This window comes from Montipora capricornis, chromosome 6, assembly GCF_036669925.1.
Source record: "Montipora capricornis isolate CH-2021 chromosome 6, ASM3666992v2, whole genome shotgun sequence".
NCBI classification, from domain to species: Eukaryota; Metazoa; Cnidaria; class Anthozoa; order Scleractinia; family Acroporidae; genus Montipora; species Montipora capricornis.
Genome location: NC_090888.1, coordinates 38,968,731 through 38,988,730, shown reverse-complemented (window position 1 = coordinate 38,988,730; position 20,000 = coordinate 38,968,731). Strand labels below are relative to the sequence as shown.

Below are 20,000 nucleotides of genomic sequence, written 5' to 3'. Positions count from 1 at the left end.
GCTGTCCCACGCCTGCAATGAGGAGTTCGGGGTAACGATCAGCCTCAGGAAGACCAACATCCTGGCCGCGCAAGGTGCTGAGTCCCCCCAGTCATCACCATCGACAACACGGAGCTGTAGGTTGTGGACTGCCGGAGTGTGTCCATCGTGTGGGTCGACCGCACAAACGCTAGAGTCCAGGCTACATGCAAGAGAGCGGCTAGGATAGAACCGGCAGCCTCAACGGACGATTCCAAAAGGCACGTCTACACCACCTGCAACAGAGACTGCCACTCCAGGATCGGGCTACACAGTCGTACAAGATCCTGCCCAAATCCCCAACGCTAACCATCGCCTCTTCGAGATGAGGACGCCACTACGAGCACAAAAAGAGATTTGAAGTCATTGATGTCAGAACAATACAAGTCCTGATAACGACCATTTTAAAGTGTTTGACTCTCATGCGAGGGATATTTATTTTCATTAATGGTCGTCCTCAAGGGAAATGTGTGCTATTAGTATGGGGTAACTGATCAGTAAAATCTAAAAGGTTTATGAATCAAAAAATATGACTTGACAATTACCAACAACGTAACAGGTGAATTAACATACCTGACTGTGTTACAATTCTTGGTACAAAGATAAGTGTAGATATTTATAAAGTGCGCAGAAAATTAACTGATGAAAGCAGGATATCCTTAGAGACCTTGATTTTAAGAAACCACAATAGGAAAGCAGGATTTTCAATGTGGATTTCAAGTTACTATAGAACTTGTTCCATCGTTTTCATCTATGCGTGGACATGTGACGGTAAAAAGCATGCTCTAATTGGCTGCAAATGTGACAAGTTTTAACTTCAATCATCAAGTTTTGTCTTTCAATCGTCTTCAATCATGTTTTAGAGACGTTCATGCAAGTTTTCCTAGAATGGCAGCAAGACTGGATATCGAAGGCTTTTCAAAGGCACAGACAAAGTATGCTTCAAATACTTTCGAACTATCGCGCACTAAAGTTTGGTTAACGGCTGCCAAACTCAAACTTCAGAGAACAAGTTCCCGTCATGTGTCCACGCTTAGATGAAAACGTCGGAATTTATCAACAAAATACTAAAGCAAGCCATTTATTTCACCCTCTGACATATGAAAACAGCAATTCACCTGAACTGAAACACATTAGTCATCAAAATAAACAGCAATGTCAGACCACAGACTGTGACACACATTTATTTCCTGTACTTGCGAAATTACTGAAAATAAAAGAAGTATTGTAAGAAAACACAAAAAACATATATATGACAGCATGGAACCCGTTGCCAAGAAAAGGTTTGTAAAAAAAGATTTTAAAAAATATTCAGCAATGGATGCTACAAAAAAGAAAGAATTATGCCGGAAACACACAAAATTACCAATCCATGGATCCCGGCCTACAAAGAAGAGAGAATTTCTTTGTAAAAGCAGACAAAATCACTTGACAAAATTGCCAACCATTAATGTTACAAAGAAGAAAGAACAACTTTGCAAATGCAGACAAAATTACCAATGAATCAATGGATACTACAAAGAAGAAACAGTTCCTGAACAGATTAGTGAAAGAACACCAAACAATGGATGTTTCCTTAAATGGTGGAATACTCGACCAGCCTAGTCAAAATGTTTTCGAGTAGTAGGCAAGCTGGCTATAGTAATAGGCAGGAGAGGCCTTCGGACTCTGCCGTAAGGGCCGGAGCCCCTTGCATGCTGGGCGGGTCCAGGGGCATGCTCTCCCCTAGGAATTTTGAAACTATTGGCTTCAAATGGTTGCATTTGGTGCATTTTAGAGTAAACTGAGCCCCTATTAGATAGCATTAAGATAGCAGTAATGAAGAGTCACACAAGACTTTCGATTTTCAAATTAAAGTAACATTCCGCTAGAAGCATTATTGGAAAAAAAGGATAACTTTTGTACAAGCAAGTACTTCTCAACTGTGAAAGTGAGAAACTCAGTTGATGAAAGTTGACTCATAATATATTATAGGGTCAATTAAAACCGAAGGCTTCAGATCTTCAAATCATTTGAGCAATATATTTATTTCAATGCAAAGCTATGGGCTTCCGGGGCTAAACACCTGATACTGTTCGAAAAAAATTTAGAAATTTGCGGAGTCCCTGCGCCAAGGTGATGAGATCGTTTGGATGCCATCTGGTTTGTACCTGCAACAACCGTGGCCGCCGACCATTCGCTCGGCTCGCTTTCCCACGGCATTAGCATGCAATGTTCAAGGCGTTCCTATAGAAACGTTTGTGTGCGGCTCGTGCGGCTCGGGTTTACGTGGTGTATTTTTTAGTTACAATTTGAACTGCAAGTTTTTAAGGATCCTTATAACCTGAGAAACGATCAAGGCTTGCATTATGCAGTCGAAACGTAGTGATTAAAGGGACAACATAGTAATAGAAATGATAATACTTTATTAGTATAATTTGTACTTTGTAGTTTACAGAGATGAACAAAACCTCGAAACAACCTCATCCTGAATACAAGTCTTACAAATGTGAATTCGAAGTAAGCGGCAGATATTGTGTTGTAGGCGGGCAAATAGCCGCCTACCGGCACATTTTGACTGGGATGTCGACATAGTGCTTGCATGGCCAGAAGCTCATGACTCTCTGCCTACAACTTCCATATTTCTCCTAGGAGTTATTGTTTTCTCAGACGGTCTATATTTAGAGCAGCTTTCCCGCCAAAAATTTTACCTCTTGTCAAATCAGTGCACAGTGTCCCTCCCTGTGTCAAATACATGTATACATAAATTAAACAATGAAAAAAAAGCAGTGAACACACGACTCTAAAAGTAGCCAGTCATTCCACAACAAAGGTGGAACACACGCTACCACAGAGTCTAGTTTTCCGTTCACTATTTTCCTTTTTACGTTTTACTACTTTTGTGCTCATGTATCCATGCTTGACTGCCCCAGTGTTTTGCCCTCAACATGCTTGTTTTAAATTTCGGATTTTATTCTCATAAGTTAAGCATGTTCTATTATTAGTTTGCCCAAAATCTACTTAGATTTTGCGTATTTCTTCCGGTCATACACTGAAAGTTTTAGGTGCTTCGCATACACCCAGTTATGCTCACTCGTTAATTAAGCAATAGAGGACTTTTTCGGTGCTAAGTTAAACATAGCTCCATCTAAACAGGAGGGGCAGTTGGGAGATTTCGAGACAGTTATGCATTTGAGGGTCTGCCTAACTATCATTATTTGTTTTTAATCTATTTAGTTTAGAGCACATTTGAAAATGAACATAAATGATATCACTCTACACCTCTCTATCAACTTGCCATTTTCAAGTGAAGAAAATATAACCTTTATCAAGAGAAAATTCAGGATTCAGAGGGGGAGCCCTTGGGATATGTTCATTTCAGTTCACTTATTTTTAGATGTCACGAAAACCGAAGTTTTGTTTCCCGAGACGTCCGCAAATTTGGAAGGATGCAAAAAGGTGTTCCGAGTGGAATTACCGTTTGTTGACTGAAACGAATTTCAGAAGCAAGGAAATTTGTCTATCTTGATCCAAAACCCGGATGAGGAATACAACTCCAGAAGCAATACTGAATTTCCAAAAGCCATCTTTACACAATGCCAGATAAGTTTGTGTGACGTCACACCTAATATATAGTTGCGGACATCTCGGGAATCGACTTCCGATCTAAAAATAACTTTTTTGAACCTCACATATTCCGGCCAACAACCCTACACTCCTTCTCTCTCCCTCATTTTCTCTTGGCTTGGGAATTTGTCAAATGGTGTCAAGCAAATAAACCAACCAAAAATTGAAAATGGTGATAAGGTGTTTGCATGAAACAAAACTTTCAGCGCTATTTATGATAGGTTGTTTATTGAGATTGAGAAATGAAAGGTAAGCACTATAGCACTATAATAGGGTTCAAAAACAGTGTGAAACATTCATGTAGAAGACGGCACCAGTGGCATCCTCTCTTGCAGAATTTTTATTCTCATTTGACTGAGAACGTGATTACTGCATACAAGTCTTCCAGAACGGTCTGCCACAGCAATGCAAGAGTCATGCAGAGACCACCTGAGACTTACTGTCCTTCCTATCTTGGAAGTTGTTTATAAGGGCACCTTATAACGACGCAGAAGTGAACTACCCAAAATTAACTATTTCACTGAACAATCAAACTTTGGTCAGTTCATTAAAATGACAGGAATAAGATCCTGTCCCACCAACCTCTGTGCAACAAATCAAAATTTGTCAAGAATTAAGATTCAAGAATCAATATTGACAGTATTTTCCTCCCAATGATCTGCTGGCTTTTTCCCCTTATTTATTTATTTAGTTTTTTTCACTTTACTTCTGGTAAGTTACGAGCTTTACCATCAGATATAGAACAATCACCCGAGGACATAGCAGTAGCTGTTGCATCAGAAAAGTGCAATACAGTCGAATCAGAAACGTACAATACCGCAAGGCAAGGCAGAAAAATACTGTTCTTGAATGAGAATCACATGCATTATATACTGAACCACTCTTCAAAGAAAGCGGACAAGTTAAAGCATTATACATTGCAAGAAGTTATGGGGTTTTCCAAGAGCACTGCAAACAAGCAACTTAACCAGATTTAATAAAAATATATACATGTATATTACGCAAGTTATTACAAAATCAATATCTACAATAATTTTTACAATAACTGCACATTTTTATCACCAATAAGACTACAGACAGATAAAATTTTCATTTATGCGAAAATCTGTGCAACTGTCAAACTGTCAACTTTTTAACCAATGAAATTTTATTAATTGTTGCAAAGTAGCCACTCAGAAAGCGAAAAAGGCTATCGACAATGGTCGCTGTTTACTGCGTCTTTTCCCCAAATTTTAACCCGGTAATTAACCATTTTTGAGTAATGTTATTGTAAAAAATATATATATGACGTCAGTTCTTTTATGCGTCTGTCCTCTTTTATTGATGATAAATTATGTCATAACATAGTCAAAATGGCTGTGGAAATCACGAGCCGCATAATAAAAATGCAAGATACAAGTTCAACACTTATAAACGAACAACAACATCTTACCTAATCCTACTCCTACCGACGTCAACACACAGCATGTGTAAAAAAGCCATAAAGAAGAGAATTTGTCCCAAAATTAAAGTTCAGGAAAAAAATCAGGCCTCCATAAGAAATTACCTAAACTTTGTACAAATCCTTCAAGTGTAAATACTTTCCTGAGTAAGAGATTTTGAAAACAAACTATTTTACATCCCTTGCAATGGTGCAAATGCAACAAATTACTCGCCATCTTTCTTTTCACCGCTGACCGAATACAGACACACATACTTCAACCCAGTCCCCTTCAAGAAAGTTCAAATTGGCGCAATGAAAAAACGATCCTTCGCTTCGAAACAAGCAACGACCTACACATGGCCTCCTTCAGTAAAGTTTTCCAGAGGACATCATTAAGTCCAGTGAAGGAAAAAGTCGTGCGAGATGCATTATATGCCTCGTCTAATATCCAAGCCACATATAATATTTTCCTTTCATCGGAAACTGACGCGAATATTTTGCTTACTCCAACCTAGAGTCACTGTGGCTGAAGGATATTGCGAGCTTTGCTGGAGGAGGTAGCAAGTCTTTAGCCCCGAAAAGTGCAAGTTAGAAGTCCTGCCTAGTCGAGTGCTCTGAAATCGCTGGCAAAATTACACCGGGCTAAAGACTTAGTGAGAATATCGTGGGAAACAGGGGTGTAATGTTTCACGCTTCAAGATGAATGTCGACATCCGGGACTTCTAGAACTATGAAGAGCAAGGAGGGACGAAGAACTACGCAAGACATGAAAGGCTAGCAAGGCTCTTTGAAAGGACGAGTCATGAGTTTGTTCTCTATGGGCCATTTCGAGAATGCTGACTGAAAGTGAGGCATTTCCTTGATATCGACTATAATAAAGGCCACCATGGCAGCAGTGGGATTCGAACCCACGCCTCCGAGGAGACTGGTGCCTAAAACCAGCGCCTTAGACCACTCGGCCATGCTACCGATGTTAGGTATAAGAAATATCAGTCTAGTTGTCACTTTAAAGGCCCTGTCTCTCGATTTCTACCGTAACCGTCCGGATCATGAGGCTAATTTTACATCAAGTTGACCAAATTGAGATTGACGGGACCCTATTTTCTGAAAAATCTTGGTGCCCTTTTGGTGCTGCGATTGTCATTGGTTGGCTGTTGTTTTCAATTAATCTCTGTATTCCTTTTCTTGTTGTTGTTGTTGTTGTTGTTGTCGATGGGGTAATTTCTAGGGCTAATTAGTAGCATAAAACAGTTGATTGGAACGCTGTGATTGTATTGCATAACGTGGGTAGCGTGGCCGAGTGGTCTAAGGCGCTGGTTTAAGGCACCAGTCTCTTCGGGGGCGTGGGTTCGAATCCCACCGCTGCCATCTTAATTTTAGAGCTTGACTATGGCTCCCGGTTTGTCCTGTTTCTTCATCTCCTCTGACGAGCTGACACGTGTATCACGCGTGCGCAGGATGTTCTTTGAGGAATCTCAAACCTGAGCATTTTTACCTTTGTCGCCAAAGAAAGACTTTGGAAAGTGAAGAGCATCTCAGTTCACGTTAAAATAGAAACACCGTTTGATCGTCCTGAACCATTCCGATGCTTCTCCAAGAGGCGTTTAGTTTTTAAGTTCGTTCAGTATTACCGATGCGAATATTTTGCTTACTCCAACCTAGAGTCACTGTGGCTGAAGGATATTGCGAGCTTTGCTGGAGGAGGTAGCAAGTCTTTAGCCCCGAAAAGTGCAAGTTAGAAGTCCTGCCTAGTCGAGTGCTCTGAAATCGCTGGCAAAATTACACCGGGCTAAAGATTTAGTGAGAATATCGTGGGAAACAGGGGTGTAATGTTTCACGCTTCAAGATGAATGTCGACATCCGGGACTTCTAGAACTATGAAGAGCAAGGAGGGACGAAGAACTACGCAAGACATGAAAGGCTAGCAAGGCTCTTTGAAAGGACGAGTCATGAGTTTGTTCTCTATGGGCCATTTCGAGAATGCTGACTGAAAGTGAGCCATTTCCTTGATATCGACTATAATAAAGGCCACCATGGCAGCAGTGGGATTCGAACCCACGCCTCCGAGGAGACTGGTGCCTAAAACCAGCGCCTTAGACCACTCGGCCATGCTACCGATGTTAGGTATAAGAAATATCAGTCTAGTTGTCACTTTAAAGGCCCTGTCTCTCGATTTCTACCGTAACCGTCCGGATCATGAGGCTAATTTTACATCAAGTTGACCAAATTGAGATTGACGGGACCCTATTTTCTGAAAAATCTTGGTGCCCTTTTGGTGCTGCGATTGTCATTGGTTGGCTGTTGTTTTCAATTAATCTCTGTATTCCTTTTCTTGTTGTTGTTGTTGTTGTTGTTGTCGATGGGGTAAATTCTAGGGCTAATTAGTAGCATAAAACAGTTGATTGGAACGCTGTGATTGTATTGCATAACGTGGGTAGCGTGGCCGAGTGGTCTAAGGCGCTGGTTTAAGGCACCAGTCTCTTCGGGGGCGTGGGTTCGAATCCCACCGCTGCCATCTTAATTTTAGAGCTTGACTATGGCTCCCGGTTTGTCCTGTTTCTTCATCTCCTCTGACGAGCTGACACGTGTATCACGCGTGCGCAGGATGTTCTTTGAGGAATCTCAAACCTGAGCATTTTTACCTTTGTCGCCAAAGAAAGACTTTGGAAAGTGAAGAGCATCTCAGTTCACGTTAAAATAGAAACACCGTTTGATCGTCCTGAACCATTCCGATGCTTCTCCAAGAGGCGTTTAGTTTTTAAGTTCGTTCAGTATTACCGATGCGAATATTTTGCTTACTCCAACCTAGAGTCACTGTGGCTGAAGGATATTGCGAGCTTTGCTGGAGGAGGTAGCAAGTCTTTAGCCCCGAAAAGTGCAAGTTACAAGTCCTGCCTAGTCGAGTGCTCTGAAATCGCTGCCAAAATTACACCGGGCTAAAGATTTAGTGAGAATATCGTGGGAAACAGGGGTGTAATGTTTCACGCTTCAAGATGAATGTCGACATCCGGGACTTCTAGAACTATGAAGAGCAAGGAGGGACGAAGAACTACGCAAGACATGAAAGGCTAGCAAGGCTCTTTGAAAGGACGAGTCATGAGTTTGTTCTCTATGGGCCATTTCGAGAATGCTGACTGAAAGTGAGGCATTTCCTTGATATCGACTATAATAAAGGCCACCATGGCAGCAGTGGGATTCGAACCCACGCCTCCGAGGAGACTGGTGCCTAAAACCAGCGCCTTAGACCACTCGGCCATGCTACCGATGTTAGGTATAAGAAATATCAGTCTAGTTGTCACTTTAAAGGCCCTGTCTCTCGATTTCTACCGTAACCGTCCGGATCATGAGGCTAATTTTACATCAAGTTGACCAAATTGAGATTGACGGGACCCTATTTTCTGAAAAATCTTGGTGCCCTTTTGGTGCTGCGATTGTCATTGGTTGGCTGTTGTTTTCAATTAATCTCTGTATTCCTTTTCTTGTTGTTGTTGTTGTTGTTGTTGTCGATGGGGTAATTTCTAGGGCTAATTAGTAGCATAAAACAGTTGATTGGAACGCTGTGATTGTATTGCATAACGTGGGTAGCGTGGCCGAGTGGTCTAAGGCGCTGGTTTAAGGCACCAGTCTCTTCGGGGGCGTGGGTTCGAATCCCACCGCTGCCATCTTAATTTTAGAGCTTGACTATGGCTCCCGGTTTGTCCTGTTTCTTCATCTCCTCTGACGAGCTGACACGTGTATCACGCGTGCGCAGGATGTTCTTTGAGGAATCTCAAACCTGAGCATTTTTACCTTTGTCGCCAAAGAAAGACTTTGGAAAGTGAAGAGCATCTCAGTTCACGTTAAAATAGAAACACCGTTTGATCGTCCTGAACCATTCCGATGCTTCTCCAAGAGGCGTTTAGTTTTTAAGTTCGTTCAGTATTACCGATGCGAATATTTTGCTTACTCCAACCTAGAGTCACTGTGGCTGAAGGATATTGCGAGCTTTGCTGGAGGAGGTAGCAAGTCTTTAGCCCCGAAAAGTGCAAGTTAGAAGTCCTGCCTAGTCGAGTGCTCTGAAATCGCTGGCAAAATTACACCGGGCTAAAGACTTAGTGAGAATATCGTGGGAAACAGGGGTGTAATGTTTCACGCTTCAAGATGAATGTCGACATCCGGGACTTCTAGAACTATGAAGAGCAAGGAGGGACGAAGAACTACGCAAGACATGAAAGGCTAGCAAGGCTCTTTGAAAGGACGAGTCATGAGTTTGTTCTCTATGGGCCATTTCGAGAATGCTGACTGAAAGTGAGCCATTTCCTTGATATCGACTATAATAAAGGCCACCATGGCAGCAGTGGGATTCGAACCCACGCCTCCGAGGAGACTGGTGCCTAAAACCAGCGCCTTAGACCACTCGGCCATGCTACCGATGTTAGGTATAAGAAATATCAGTCTAGTTGTCACTTTAAAGGCCCTGTCTCTCGATTTCTACCGTAACCGTCCGGATCATGAGGCTAATTTTACATCAAGTTGACCAAATTGAGATTGACGGGACCCTATTTTCTGAAAAATCTTGGTGCCCTTTTGGTGCTGCGATTGTCATTGGTTGGCTGTTGTTTTCAATTAATCTCTGTATTCCTTTTCTTGTTGTTGTTGTTGTTGTTGTTGTCGATGGGGTAATTTCTAGGGCTAATTAGTAGCATAAAACAGTTGATTGGAACGCTGTGATTGTATTGCATAACGTGGGTAGCGTGGCCGAGTGGTCTAAGGCGCTGGTTTAAGGCACCAGTCTCTTCAGGGGCGTGGGTTCGAATCCCATCGCTGCCATCTTAATTTTAGAGCTTGACTATGGCTCCCGGTTTGTCCTGTTTCTTCATCTCCTCTGACGAGCTGACACGTGTATCACGCGTGCGCAGGATGTTCTTTGAGGAATCTCAAACCTGAGCATTTTTACCTTTGTCGCCAAAGAAAGACTTTGGAAAGTGAAGAGCATCTCAGTTCACGTTAAAATAGAAGCACCGTTTGATCGTCCTGAACCATTCCGATGCTTCTCCAAGAGGCGTTTAGTTTTTAAGTTCGTTCAGTATTACCGATGCGAATATTTTGCTTACTCCAACCTAGAGTCACTGTGGCTGAAGGATATTGCGAGCTTTGCTGGAGGAGGTAGCAAGTCTTTAGCCCCGAAAAGTGCAAGTTAGAAGTCCTGCCTAGTCGAGTGCTCTGAAATTGCTGGCAAAATTACACCGGGCTAAAGACTTAGTGAGAATATCGTGGGAAACAGGGGTGTAATGTTTCACGCTTCAAGATGAATGTCGACATCCGGGACTTCTAGAACTATGAAGAGCAAGGAGGGACGAAGAACTACGCAAGACATGAAAGGCTAGCAAGGCTCTTTGAAAGGACGAGTCATGAGTTTGTTCTCTATGGGCCATTTCGAGAATGCTGACTGAAAGTGAGGCATTTCCTTGATATCGACTATAATAAAGGCCACCATGGCAGCAGTGGGATTCGAACCCACGCCTCCGAGGAGACTGGTGCCTAAAACCAGCGCCTTAGACCACTCGGCCATGCTACCGATGTTAGGTATAAGAAATATCAGTCTAGTTGTCACTTTAAAGGCCCTGTCTCTCGATTTCTACCGTAACCGTCCGGATCATGAGGCTAATTTTACATCAAGTTGACCAAATTGAGATTGACGGGACCCTATTTTCTGAAAAATCTTGGTGCCCTTTTGGTGCTGCGATTGTCATTGGTTGGCTGTTGTTTTCAATTAATCTCTGTATTCCTTTTCTTGTTGTTGTTGTTGTTGTTGTTGTCGATGGGGTAATTTCTAGGGCTAATTAGTAGCATAAAACAGTTGATTGGAACGCTGTGATTGTATTGCATAACGTGGGTAGCGTGGCCGAGTGGTCTAAGGCGCTGGTTTAAGGCACCAGTCTCTTCGGGGGCGTGGGTTCGAATCCCACCGCTGCCATCTTAATTTTAGAGCTTGACTATGGCTCCCGGTTTGTCCTGTTTCTTCATCTCCTCTGACGAGCTGACACGTGTATCACGCGTGCGCAGGATGTTCTTTGAGGAATCTCAAACCTGAGCATTTTTACCTTTGTCGCCAAAGAAAGACTTTGGAAAGTGAAGAGCATCTCAGTTCACGTTAAAATAGAAACACCGTTTGATCGTCCTGAACCATTCCGATGCTTCTCCAAGAGGCGTTTAGTTTTTAAGTTCGTTCAGTATTACCGATGCGAATATTTTGCTTACTCCAACCTAGAGTCACTGTGGCTGAAGGATATTGCGAGCTTTGCTGGAGGAGGTAGCAAGTCTTTAGCCCCGAAAAGTGCAAGTTACAAGTCCTGCCTAGTCGAGTGCTCTGAAATCGCTGGCAAAATTACACCGGGCTAAAGATTTAGTGAGAATATCGTGGGAAACAGGGGTGTAATGTTTCACGCTTCAAGATGAATGTCGACATCCGGGACTTCTAGAACTATGAAGAGCAAGGAGGGACGAAGAACTACGCAAGACATGAAAGGCTAGCAAGGCTCTTTGAAAGGACGAGTCATGAGTTTGTTCTCTATGGGCCATTTCGAGAATGCTGACTGAAAGTGAGCCATTTCCTTGATATCGACTATAATAAAGGCCACCATGGCAGCAGTGGGATTCGAACCCACGCCTCCGAGGAGACTGGTGCCTAAAACCAGCGCCTTAGACCACTCGGCCATGCTACCGATGTTAGGTATAAGAAATATCAGTCTAGTTGTCACTTTAAAGGCCCTGTCTCTCGATTTCTACCGTAACCGTCCGGATCATGAGGCTAATTTTACATCAAGTTGACCAAATTGAGATTGACGGGACCCTATTTTCTGAAAAATCTTGGTGCCCTTTTGGTGCTGCGATTGTCATTGGTTGGCTGTTGTTTTCAATTAATCTCTGTATTCCTTTTCTTGTTGTTGTTGTTGTTGTTGTTGTCGATGGGGTAATTTCTAGGGCTAATTAGTAGCATAAAACAGTTGATTGGAACGCTGTGATTGTATTGCATAACGTGGGTAGCGTGGCCGAGTGGTCTAAGGCGCTGGTTTAAGGCACCAGTCTCTTCGGGGGCGTGGGTTCGAATCCCACCGCTGCCATCTTAATTTTAGAGCTTGACTATGGCTCCCGGTTTGTCCTGTTTCTTCATCTCCTCTGACGAGCTGACACGTGTATCACGCGTGCGCAGGATGTTCTTTGAGGAATCTCAAACCTGAGCATTTTTACCTTTGTCGCCAAAGAAAGACTTTGGAAAGTGAAGAGCATCTCAGTTCACGTTAAAATAGAAACACCGTTTGATCGTCCTGAACCATTCCGATGCTTCTCCAAGAGGCGTTTAGTTTTTAAGTTCGTTCAGTATTACCGATGCGAATATTTTGCTTACTCCAACCTAGAGTCACTGTGGCTGAAGGATATTGCGAGCTTTGCTGGAGGAGGTAGCAAGTCTTTAGCCCCGAAAAGTGCAAGTTAGAAGTCCTGCCTAGTCGAGTGCTCTGAAATCGCTGGCAAAATTACACCGGGCTAAAGACTTAGTGAGAATATCGTGGGAAACAGGGGTGTAATGTTTCACGCTTCAAGATAAATGTCGACATCCGGGACTTCTAGAACTATGAAGAGCAAGGAGGGACGAAGAACTACGCAAGACATGAAAGGCTAGCAAGGCTCTTTGAAAGGACGAGTCATGAGTTTGTTCTCTATGGGCCATTTCGAGAATGCTGACTGAAAGTGAGGCATTTCCTTGATATCGACTATAATAAAGGCCACCATGGCAGCAGTGGGATTCGAACCCACGCCTCCGAGGAGACTGGTGCCTAAAACCAGCGCCTTAGACCACTCGGCCATGCTACCGATGTTAGGTATAAGAAATATCAGTCTAGTTGTCACTTTAAAGGCCCTGTCTCTCGATTTCTACCGTAACCGTCCGGATCATGAGGCTAATTTTACATCAAGTTGACCAAATTGAGATTGACGGGACCCTATTTTCTGAAAAATCTTGGTGCCCTTTTGGTGCTGCGATTGTCATTGGTTGGCTGTTGTTTTCAATTAATCTCTGTATTCCTTTTCTTGTTGTTGTTGTTGTTGTTGTTGTCGATGGGGTAATTTCTAGGGCTAATTAGTAGCATAAAACAGTTGATTGGAACGCTGTGATTGTATTGCATAACGTGGGTAGCGTGGCCGAGTGGTCTAAGGCGCTGGTTTAAGGCACCAGTCTCTTCGGGGGCGTGGGTTCGAATCCCACCGCTGCCATCTTAATTTTAGAGCTTGACTATGGCTCCCGGTTTGTCCTGTTTCTTTATCTCCTCTGACGAGCTGACACGTGTATCACGCGTGCGCAGGATGTTCTTTGAGGAATCTCAAACCTGAGCATTTTTACCTTTGTCGCCAAAGAAAGACTTTGGAAAGTGAAGAGCATCTCAGTTCACGTTAAAATAGAAACACCGTTTGATCGTCCTGAACCATTCCGATGCTTCTCCAAGAGGCGTTTAGTTTTTAAGTTCGTTCAGTATTACCGATGCGAATATTTTGCTTACTCCAACCTAGAGTCACTGTGGCTGAAGGATATTGCGAGCTTTGCTGGAGGAGGTAGCAAGTCTTTAGCCCCGAAAAGTGCAAGTTAGAAGTCCTGCCTAGTCGAGTGCTCTGAAATCGCTGGCAAAATTACACCGGGCTAAAGATTTAGTGAGAATATCGTGGGAAACAGGGGTGTAATGTTTCACGCTTCAAGATGAATGTCGACATCCGGGACTTCTAGAACTATGAAGAGCAAGGAGGGACGAAGAACTACGCAAGACATGAAAGGCTAGCAAGGCTCTTTGAAAGGACGAGTCATGAGTTTGTTCTCTATGGGCCATTTCGAGAATGCTGACTGAAAGTGAGGCATTTCCTTGATATCGACTATAATAAAGGCCACCATGGCAGCAGTGGGATTCGAACCCACGCCTCCGAGGAGACTGGTGCCTAAAACCAGCGCCTTAGACCACTCGGCCATGCTACCGATGTTAGGTATAAGAAATATCAGTCTAGTTGTCACTTTAAAGGCCCTGTCTCTCGATTTCTACCGTAACCGTCCGGATCATGAGGCTAATTTTACATCAAGTTGACCAAATTGAGATTGACGGGACCCTATTTTCTGAAAAATCTTGGTGCCCTTTTGGTGCTGCGATTGTCATTGGTTGGCTGTTGTTTTCAATTAATCTCTGTATTCCTTTTCTTGTTGTTGTTGTTGTTGTTGTTGTCGATGGGGTAATTTCTAGGGCTAATTAGTAGCATAAAACAGTTGATTGGAACGCTGTGATTGTATTGCATAACGTGGGTAGCGTGGCCGAGTGGTCTAAGGCGCTGGTTTAAGGCACCAGTCTCTTCGGGGGCGTGGGTTCGAATCCCACCGCTGCCATCTTAATTTTAGAGCTTGACTATGGCTCCCGGTTTGTCCTGTTTCTTCATCTCCTCTGACGAGCTGACACGTGTATCACGCGTGCGCAGGATGTTCTTTGAGGAATCTCAAACCTGAGCATTTTTACCTTTGTCGCCAAAGAAAGACTTTGGAAAGTGAAGAGCATCTCAGTTCACGTTAAAATAGAAACACCGTTTGATCGTCCTGAACCATTCCGATGCTTCTCCAAGAGGCGTTTAGTTTTTAAGTTCGTTCAGTATTACCGATGCGAATATTTTGCTTACTCCAACCTAGAGTCACTGTGGCTGAAGGATATTGCGAGCTTTGCTGGAGGAGGTAGCAAGTCTTTAGCCCCGAAAAGTGCAAGTTAGAAGTCCTGCCTAGTCGAGTGCTCTAAAATCGCTGGCAAAATTACACCGGGCTAAAGACTTAGTGAGAATATCGTGGGAAACAGGGGTGTAATGGTTCACGCTTCAAGATGAATGTCGACATCCGGGACTTCTAGAACTATGAAGAGCAAGGAGGGACGAAGAACTACGCAAGACATGAAAGGCTAGCAAGGCTCTTTGAAAGGACGAGTCATGAGTTTGTTCTCTATGGGCCATTTCGAGAATGCTGACTGAAAAGTGAGCCATTTCCTTGATATTGACTATAATAAAGGCCACCATGGCAGCAGTGGGATTCGAACCCACGCCTCCGAGGAGACTGGTGCCTAAAACCAGCGCCTTAGACCACTCGGCCATGCTACCGATGTTAGGTATAAGAAATTATCAGTCTAGTTGTCACTTAAAAGCCCTGTCTCTCGATTTCCTACCGTAACCGTCCGGATCATGAGGCTAATTTTACATCAAGTTGACCAAATTGAGATGGACGGGACCCTATTTTCTGAAAAATCTTTGGTGCCCTTTGGTTGCTGCGATTGTCATTGGTTGGCTGTTGTTTTCAATTAATCTCTGTGATTCCTTTTCTTGTTGTTGTTGTTGTTGTTGTTGTTGTCGATGGGTAATTTCTAGGGCTAATTAGTAGCAATAAAACAGTGATTTGGAACGCTGTGATTGTATTGCATAACGGGGGTAGCGTGGCCGAGTGGTCTAAGGCGCTGGTTTAAGGCACCAGTCTCTTCGGGGCGTGGGTTCGAATCCCACCGCTGCCATCTTAATTTTAGAGCTTGACTATGGCTCCCGGTTTGTCCTGTTTCTTCATCTCCTTGACGAGCTGACACGTGTATCACGCGTGCGCAGGATGTTCTTTGAGGAAATCGCAAACCTGAGCATTTTTACCTTTGTCGCCAAAGAAAGACTTTGGAAAGTGAAAGAGCATCTCAGTTCACGTTAAAATAAGAAACACCGTTGATCGTCCTGAACCATTCCGATGCTTCTCCAAGAGGCGTTTAGTTTTTAAGTTCGTTCAGTATTACCGATGCGCAATATTTTGCTTACTCCAACCTAGAGTCACTGTGGCTGAAGGATATTGCGAGCTTTTGCTGGAGGAGGTAGCAAGTTCTTTAGCCCCGAAAAGTGCAAGTTAGAAGTCCTGCCTAGTCGAGTGCTCTGAAATCGCTGGCAAAATTACACCGGGCTAAAGACTTAGTGAGAATATCGTGGGAAACAGGGGTGTTAATGTTTCACGCTTCAAGATGAATGTCGACATCCGGGACTTCTAGAACTATGAAGAGCAAGGAGGGACGAAGAACTACGCCAAGACATGAAAGGCTAGCAAGGCTCTTTGAAAGGACGAGTCATGAGTTTGTTCTCTATGGGCCATTTCGAGGAATGCTGACTGAAAGTGAGGCATTTCCTTGATATTGACTATAATTAAAGGCCACCATGGCAGCAGTGGGATTCGAACCACGCCTCCGAGGAGACTGGTGCCTAAAACCAGCGCATAGACCACTCGGCCATGCTACCGATGTTAGGTATAAGAAATATCAGTCTAGTTGTCACTTTAAAGGCCCTGTCTCTCGATTTCTACCGTAACCGTCCGGATCATGAGGCTAATTTTACATCAAGTTGACCAAATTGAGATTGACGGGACCCTATTTTCTGAAAAATCTTGTGTGCCCTTTTGGTGCTGCGATTGTCATTGGTTGGCTGTTGTTTTCAATTAATCTCTGTATTCCTTTTCTTGTTGTTGTTGTTGTTTTGTTGTTGTCGATGGGGTAATTTCTAGGGCTAATTAGTAGCATAAAACAGTTGATTGGAACGCTGTGATTGTATTGCATAACGTGGGTAGCGTGTCCGAGTGGTCTAAGGCGCTGGTTTAAGGCACCAGTCTCTTCGGGGGCGTGGGTTCGAATCCCACCGCTGCCATCTTAATTTTAGAGCTTGACTATGGCTCCCGGTTTGTCCTGTTTCTTCATCTCCTCTGACGAGCTGACACGTGTATCACGCGTGCGCAGGATGTTCTTTGAGGAATCTCAAACCTGAGCATTTTTACCTTTGTCGCCAAAGAAAGACTTTGGAAAGTGAAGAGCATCTCAGTTCACGTTAAAATAGAAACACCGTTTGATCGTCCTGAACCATTCCGATGCTTCTCCAAGAGGCGTTTAGTTTTTAAGTTCGTTCAGTATTACCGATGCGAATATTTTGCTTACTCCAACCTAGAGTCACTGTGGCTGAAGGATATTGCGAGCTTTGCTGGAGGAGGTAGCAAGTCTTTAGCCCCGAAAAGTGCAAGTTAGAAGTCCTGCCTAGTCGAGTGCTCTGAAATCGCTGGCAAAATTACACCGGGCTAAAGACTTAGTGAGAATATGGTGGGAAACAGGGGTGTAATGTTTCACGCTTCAAGATGAATGTCGACATCCGGGACTTCTAGAACTACGAAGAGCAAGGAGGGACGAAGAACTAGGCAAGACATGAAAGGCTAGCAAGGCTCTTTGAAAGGACGAGTCATGAGTTTGTTCTCTATGGGCCATTTCGAGAATGCTGACTGAAAGTGAGGCATTTCCTTGATATTGACTATAATAAAGGCCACCATGGCAGCAGTGGGATTCGAACCCACGCCTCCGAGGAGACTGGTGCCTAAAACCAGCGCCTTAGACCACTCGGCCATGCTACCGACGTTGGGTATAAGAAATATCAGTCTAGTTGTCACTTTAAAGGCCCTATCTCTCGATTTCTACCGTAACCGTCCGGATCATGAGGCTAATTTTACATCAAGTTGACCAAATTGAGATTGACGGGACCCTATTTTCTAAAAAATTTGGTGTCCTTTTGGTGTGGCGATTGTCATTGGTTGGCTGTTGTTTTCAATTCATCTCTTTCTTTCTTTCTTGTTGTTGTTGTTGTTGTTGTCGATGGGGTAATTGCTAGGGCTAATTAGTAGCATAAAACACTTGAAATCAACGCTGTAATTGTATTGGATAACGTGGGTAGCGTGTCCGAGTGGTGTAAGGCGCTGGTTTAAGGCACCAGTCTCTTCGGGGGCGTGGGTTCGAATCCCACCGCTGCCATCTTAATTTTAGAGCTTGACTATGGCTCCCGGTTTGTCCTGTTTCTTTATGTCCTCTGACGGGCTGACACGTGTATTACGCGTGCGCAGGATGTTCTTTGAGGAATCTCAAACCTGAGCATTTTTATCTTTGTCGCCAAAGAAAGACTTCTGAAAGTGAAGAGCATCTCAGTTCACGTTAAAATAGAAACACCGTTTGATCGTCCTGAACCATTCCGATGCTTTTCCAAGAGGTGTTTATTTTTAAGTTCGTTCAGTATTACCGATGCGAATATTTTGCGTACTCCAACCTAGAGTCACTGTGGCTGAAGGATATTGCGAGCTTTGCTGGAGGAGGTAGCAAGTCTTTAGCCCCGAAAAGTGCAAGTTAGAAGTCCTGCCAAGTCGAGTGCTCTGAAATCGCTGGCAAAATTACACCGGGCTAAAGACTTAGTGAGAATATCGTGGGAAACAGGGGTGTAATGTTTCACGCTTCAAGATGAATGCCGACATCCGGGACTTTTAGAACTATGAAGAGCAAGGGGGGACGAAGAACTAGGCAAGACATGAAAGGCTAGCAAGGCTCTTTGAAAGGACGAGTCATGAGTTTGTTCTCTCTATGGGCCATTTCGAGAATGCTAACTGAAAGTGAGGCAAAAATGACGCATTTCCGAGGAGACTGGTGCCTAAAACCAGTGCCTTAGACCACTCGGCCATGCTACCGACGTTGGGTATAAGAAATATCAGTCTAGTTGTCACTTTAAAGGCCCTGTCTCTCGATTTCTACCGTAACCGTCCGGATCATGAGGCTAATTTTACATCAAGTTGACCAAATTGAGATTGACGGGACCCTATTTTCTGAAAAATCTTGGTGCCCTTTTGGTGCTGCGATTGTCATTGGTTGGCTGTTGTTTTCAATTAATCTCTGTATTCCTTTTCTTGTTGTTGTTTTGTTGTTGTTGTCGATGGGGTAATTTCTAGGGCTAATTAGTAGCATAAAACAGTTGATTGGAACGCTGTGATTGTATTGCATAACGTGGGTAGCGTGGCCGAGTGGTCTAAGGCGCTGGTTTAAGGCACCAGTCTCTTCGGGGGCGTGGGTTCGAATCCCACCGCTGCCATCTTAATTTTAGAGCTTGACTATGGCTCCCGGTTTGTCCTGTTTCTTCATCTCCTCTGACGAGCTGACACGTGTATCACGCGTGCGCAGGATGTTCTTTGAGGAATCTCAAACCTGAGCATTTTTACCTTTGTCGCCAAAGAAAGACTTTGGAAAGTGAAGAGCATCTCAGTTCACGTTAAAATAGAAACACCGTTTGATCGTCCTGAACCATTCCGATGCTTCTCCAAGAGGCGTTTAGTTTTTAAGTTCGTTCAGTATTACCGATGCGAATATTTTGCTTACTCCAACCTAGAGTCACTGTGGCTGAAGGATATTGCGAGCTTTGCTGGAGGAGGTAGCAAGTCTTTAGCCCCGAAAAGTGCAAGTTAGAAGTCCTGCCTAGTCGAGTGCTCTGAAATCGCTGGCAAAATTACACCGGGCTAAAGACTTAGTGAGAATATCGTGGGAAACAGGGGTGTAATGTTTCACGCTTCAAGATGAATGTCGACATCCGGGACTTCTAGAACTATGAAGAGCAAGGAGGGACGAAGAACTAGGCAAGACATGAAAGGCTAGCAAGGCTCTTTGAAAGGACGAGTCATGAGTTTGTTCTCTATGGGCCATTTCGAGAATGCTGACTGAAAGTGAGGCATTTCCTTGATATTGACTATAATAAAGGCCACCATGGCAGCAGTGGGATTCGAACCCACGCCTCCGAGGAGACTGGTGCCTAAAACCAGCGCCTTAGACCACTCGGCCATGCTACCGACGTTGGGTATAAGAAATATCAGTCTAGTTGTCACTTTAAAGGCCCTATCTCTCGATTTCTACCGTAACCGTCCGGATCATGAGGCTAATTTTACATCAAGTTGACCAAATTGAGATTGACGGGACCCTATTTTCTAAAAAATTTTGGTGTCCTTTTGGTGTGGCGATTGTCATTGGTTGGCTGTTGTTTTCAATTCATCTCTTTCTTTCTTTCTTGTTGTTGTTGTTGTTGTTGTCGATGGGGTAATTGCTAGGGC

The 20,000-nt window shown here is 43.7% G+C and overlaps 1 long non-coding RNA gene and 23 other non-coding genes across 24 annotated transcripts; 12 read left to right on the top strand and 12 right to left on the bottom strand.

Annotated features, from left to right (window-relative positions):
- Positions 1-2,403: 2,403 nt before the first annotated feature.
- On the bottom strand, positions 2,404-5,282 carry LOC138050488 (uncharacterized). Its single transcript, XR_011132633.1, has 2 exons — positions 5,057-5,282; positions 2,404-2,739 (listed from the first exon to the last, which is right to left on the bottom strand). It is a non-coding gene; the product is annotated as an uncharacterized lncRNA (long non-coding RNA).
- A 652-nt stretch (positions 5,283-5,934) lies between these two features.
- Positions 5,935-6,016, bottom strand: Trnal-uag (transfer RNA leucine (anticodon UAG)). Its single transcript has one exon. It is a non-coding gene; the product is annotated as a tRNA-Leu (tRNA).
- A 317-nt stretch (positions 6,017-6,333) lies between these two features.
- On the top strand, positions 6,334-6,415 carry Trnal-aag (transfer RNA leucine (anticodon AAG)). Its single transcript has one exon. It is a non-coding gene; the product is annotated as a tRNA-Leu (tRNA).
- Positions 6,416-7,081: 666 nt separating this feature from the next.
- Positions 7,082-7,163, bottom strand: Trnal-uag (transfer RNA leucine (anticodon UAG)). The gene has a single exon. It is a non-coding gene; the product is annotated as a tRNA-Leu (tRNA).
- A 317-nt stretch (positions 7,164-7,480) lies between these two features.
- On the top strand, positions 7,481-7,562 carry Trnal-aag (transfer RNA leucine (anticodon AAG)). Its single transcript has one exon. It is a non-coding gene; the product is annotated as a tRNA-Leu (tRNA).
- A 666-nt stretch (positions 7,563-8,228) lies between these two features.
- Trnal-uag (transfer RNA leucine (anticodon UAG)) lies at positions 8,229-8,310 on the bottom strand. The gene has a single exon. It is a non-coding gene; the product is annotated as a tRNA-Leu (tRNA).
- Positions 8,311-8,627: 317 nt separating this feature from the next.
- Positions 8,628-8,709, top strand: Trnal-aag (transfer RNA leucine (anticodon AAG)). Its single transcript has one exon. It is a non-coding gene; the product is annotated as a tRNA-Leu (tRNA).
- A 666-nt stretch (positions 8,710-9,375) lies between these two features.
- On the bottom strand, positions 9,376-9,457 carry Trnal-uag (transfer RNA leucine (anticodon UAG)). The gene has a single exon. It is a non-coding gene; the product is annotated as a tRNA-Leu (tRNA).
- A 317-nt stretch (positions 9,458-9,774) lies between these two features.
- Positions 9,775-9,856, top strand: Trnal-aag (transfer RNA leucine (anticodon AAG)). The gene has a single exon. It is a non-coding gene; the product is annotated as a tRNA-Leu (tRNA).
- Positions 9,857-10,522: 666 nt separating this feature from the next.
- Positions 10,523-10,604, bottom strand: Trnal-uag (transfer RNA leucine (anticodon UAG)). Its single transcript has one exon. It is a non-coding gene; the product is annotated as a tRNA-Leu (tRNA).
- A 317-nt stretch (positions 10,605-10,921) lies between these two features.
- On the top strand, positions 10,922-11,003 carry Trnal-aag (transfer RNA leucine (anticodon AAG)). Its single transcript has one exon. It is a non-coding gene; the product is annotated as a tRNA-Leu (tRNA).
- A 666-nt stretch (positions 11,004-11,669) lies between these two features.
- Positions 11,670-11,751, bottom strand: Trnal-uag (transfer RNA leucine (anticodon UAG)). Its single transcript has one exon. It is a non-coding gene; the product is annotated as a tRNA-Leu (tRNA).
- A 317-nt stretch (positions 11,752-12,068) lies between these two features.
- Trnal-aag (transfer RNA leucine (anticodon AAG)) lies at positions 12,069-12,150 on the top strand. Its single transcript has one exon. It is a non-coding gene; the product is annotated as a tRNA-Leu (tRNA).
- Positions 12,151-12,816: 666 nt separating this feature from the next.
- Positions 12,817-12,898, bottom strand: Trnal-uag (transfer RNA leucine (anticodon UAG)). The gene has a single exon. It is a non-coding gene; the product is annotated as a tRNA-Leu (tRNA).
- A 317-nt stretch (positions 12,899-13,215) lies between these two features.
- On the top strand, positions 13,216-13,297 carry Trnal-aag (transfer RNA leucine (anticodon AAG)). The gene has a single exon. It is a non-coding gene; the product is annotated as a tRNA-Leu (tRNA).
- A 666-nt stretch (positions 13,298-13,963) lies between these two features.
- On the bottom strand, positions 13,964-14,045 carry Trnal-uag (transfer RNA leucine (anticodon UAG)). Its single transcript has one exon. It is a non-coding gene; the product is annotated as a tRNA-Leu (tRNA).
- A 317-nt stretch (positions 14,046-14,362) lies between these two features.
- Trnal-aag (transfer RNA leucine (anticodon AAG)) lies at positions 14,363-14,444 on the top strand. Its single transcript has one exon. It is a non-coding gene; the product is annotated as a tRNA-Leu (tRNA).
- Positions 14,445-15,111: 667 nt separating this feature from the next.
- Positions 15,112-15,193, bottom strand: Trnal-uag (transfer RNA leucine (anticodon UAG)). Its single transcript has one exon. It is a non-coding gene; the product is annotated as a tRNA-Leu (tRNA).
- A 323-nt stretch (positions 15,194-15,516) lies between these two features.
- Positions 15,517-15,597, top strand: Trnal-aag (transfer RNA leucine (anticodon AAG)). Its single transcript has one exon. It is a non-coding gene; the product is annotated as a tRNA-Leu (tRNA).
- Positions 15,598-16,671: 1,074 nt separating this feature from the next.
- Positions 16,672-16,753, top strand: Trnal-aag (transfer RNA leucine (anticodon AAG)). The gene has a single exon. It is a non-coding gene; the product is annotated as a tRNA-Leu (tRNA).
- Positions 16,754-17,419: 666 nt separating this feature from the next.
- Positions 17,420-17,501, bottom strand: Trnal-uag (transfer RNA leucine (anticodon UAG)). The gene has a single exon. It is a non-coding gene; the product is annotated as a tRNA-Leu (tRNA).
- Positions 17,502-17,813: 312 nt separating this feature from the next.
- Positions 17,814-17,895, top strand: Trnal-aag (transfer RNA leucine (anticodon AAG)). Its single transcript has one exon. It is a non-coding gene; the product is annotated as a tRNA-Leu (tRNA).
- A 1,017-nt stretch (positions 17,896-18,912) lies between these two features.
- On the top strand, positions 18,913-18,994 carry Trnal-aag (transfer RNA leucine (anticodon AAG)). Its single transcript has one exon. It is a non-coding gene; the product is annotated as a tRNA-Leu (tRNA).
- A 666-nt stretch (positions 18,995-19,660) lies between these two features.
- Trnal-uag (transfer RNA leucine (anticodon UAG)) lies at positions 19,661-19,742 on the bottom strand. Its single transcript has one exon. It is a non-coding gene; the product is annotated as a tRNA-Leu (tRNA).
- Between the last annotated feature and the right edge of the window lie 258 nt (positions 19,743-20,000).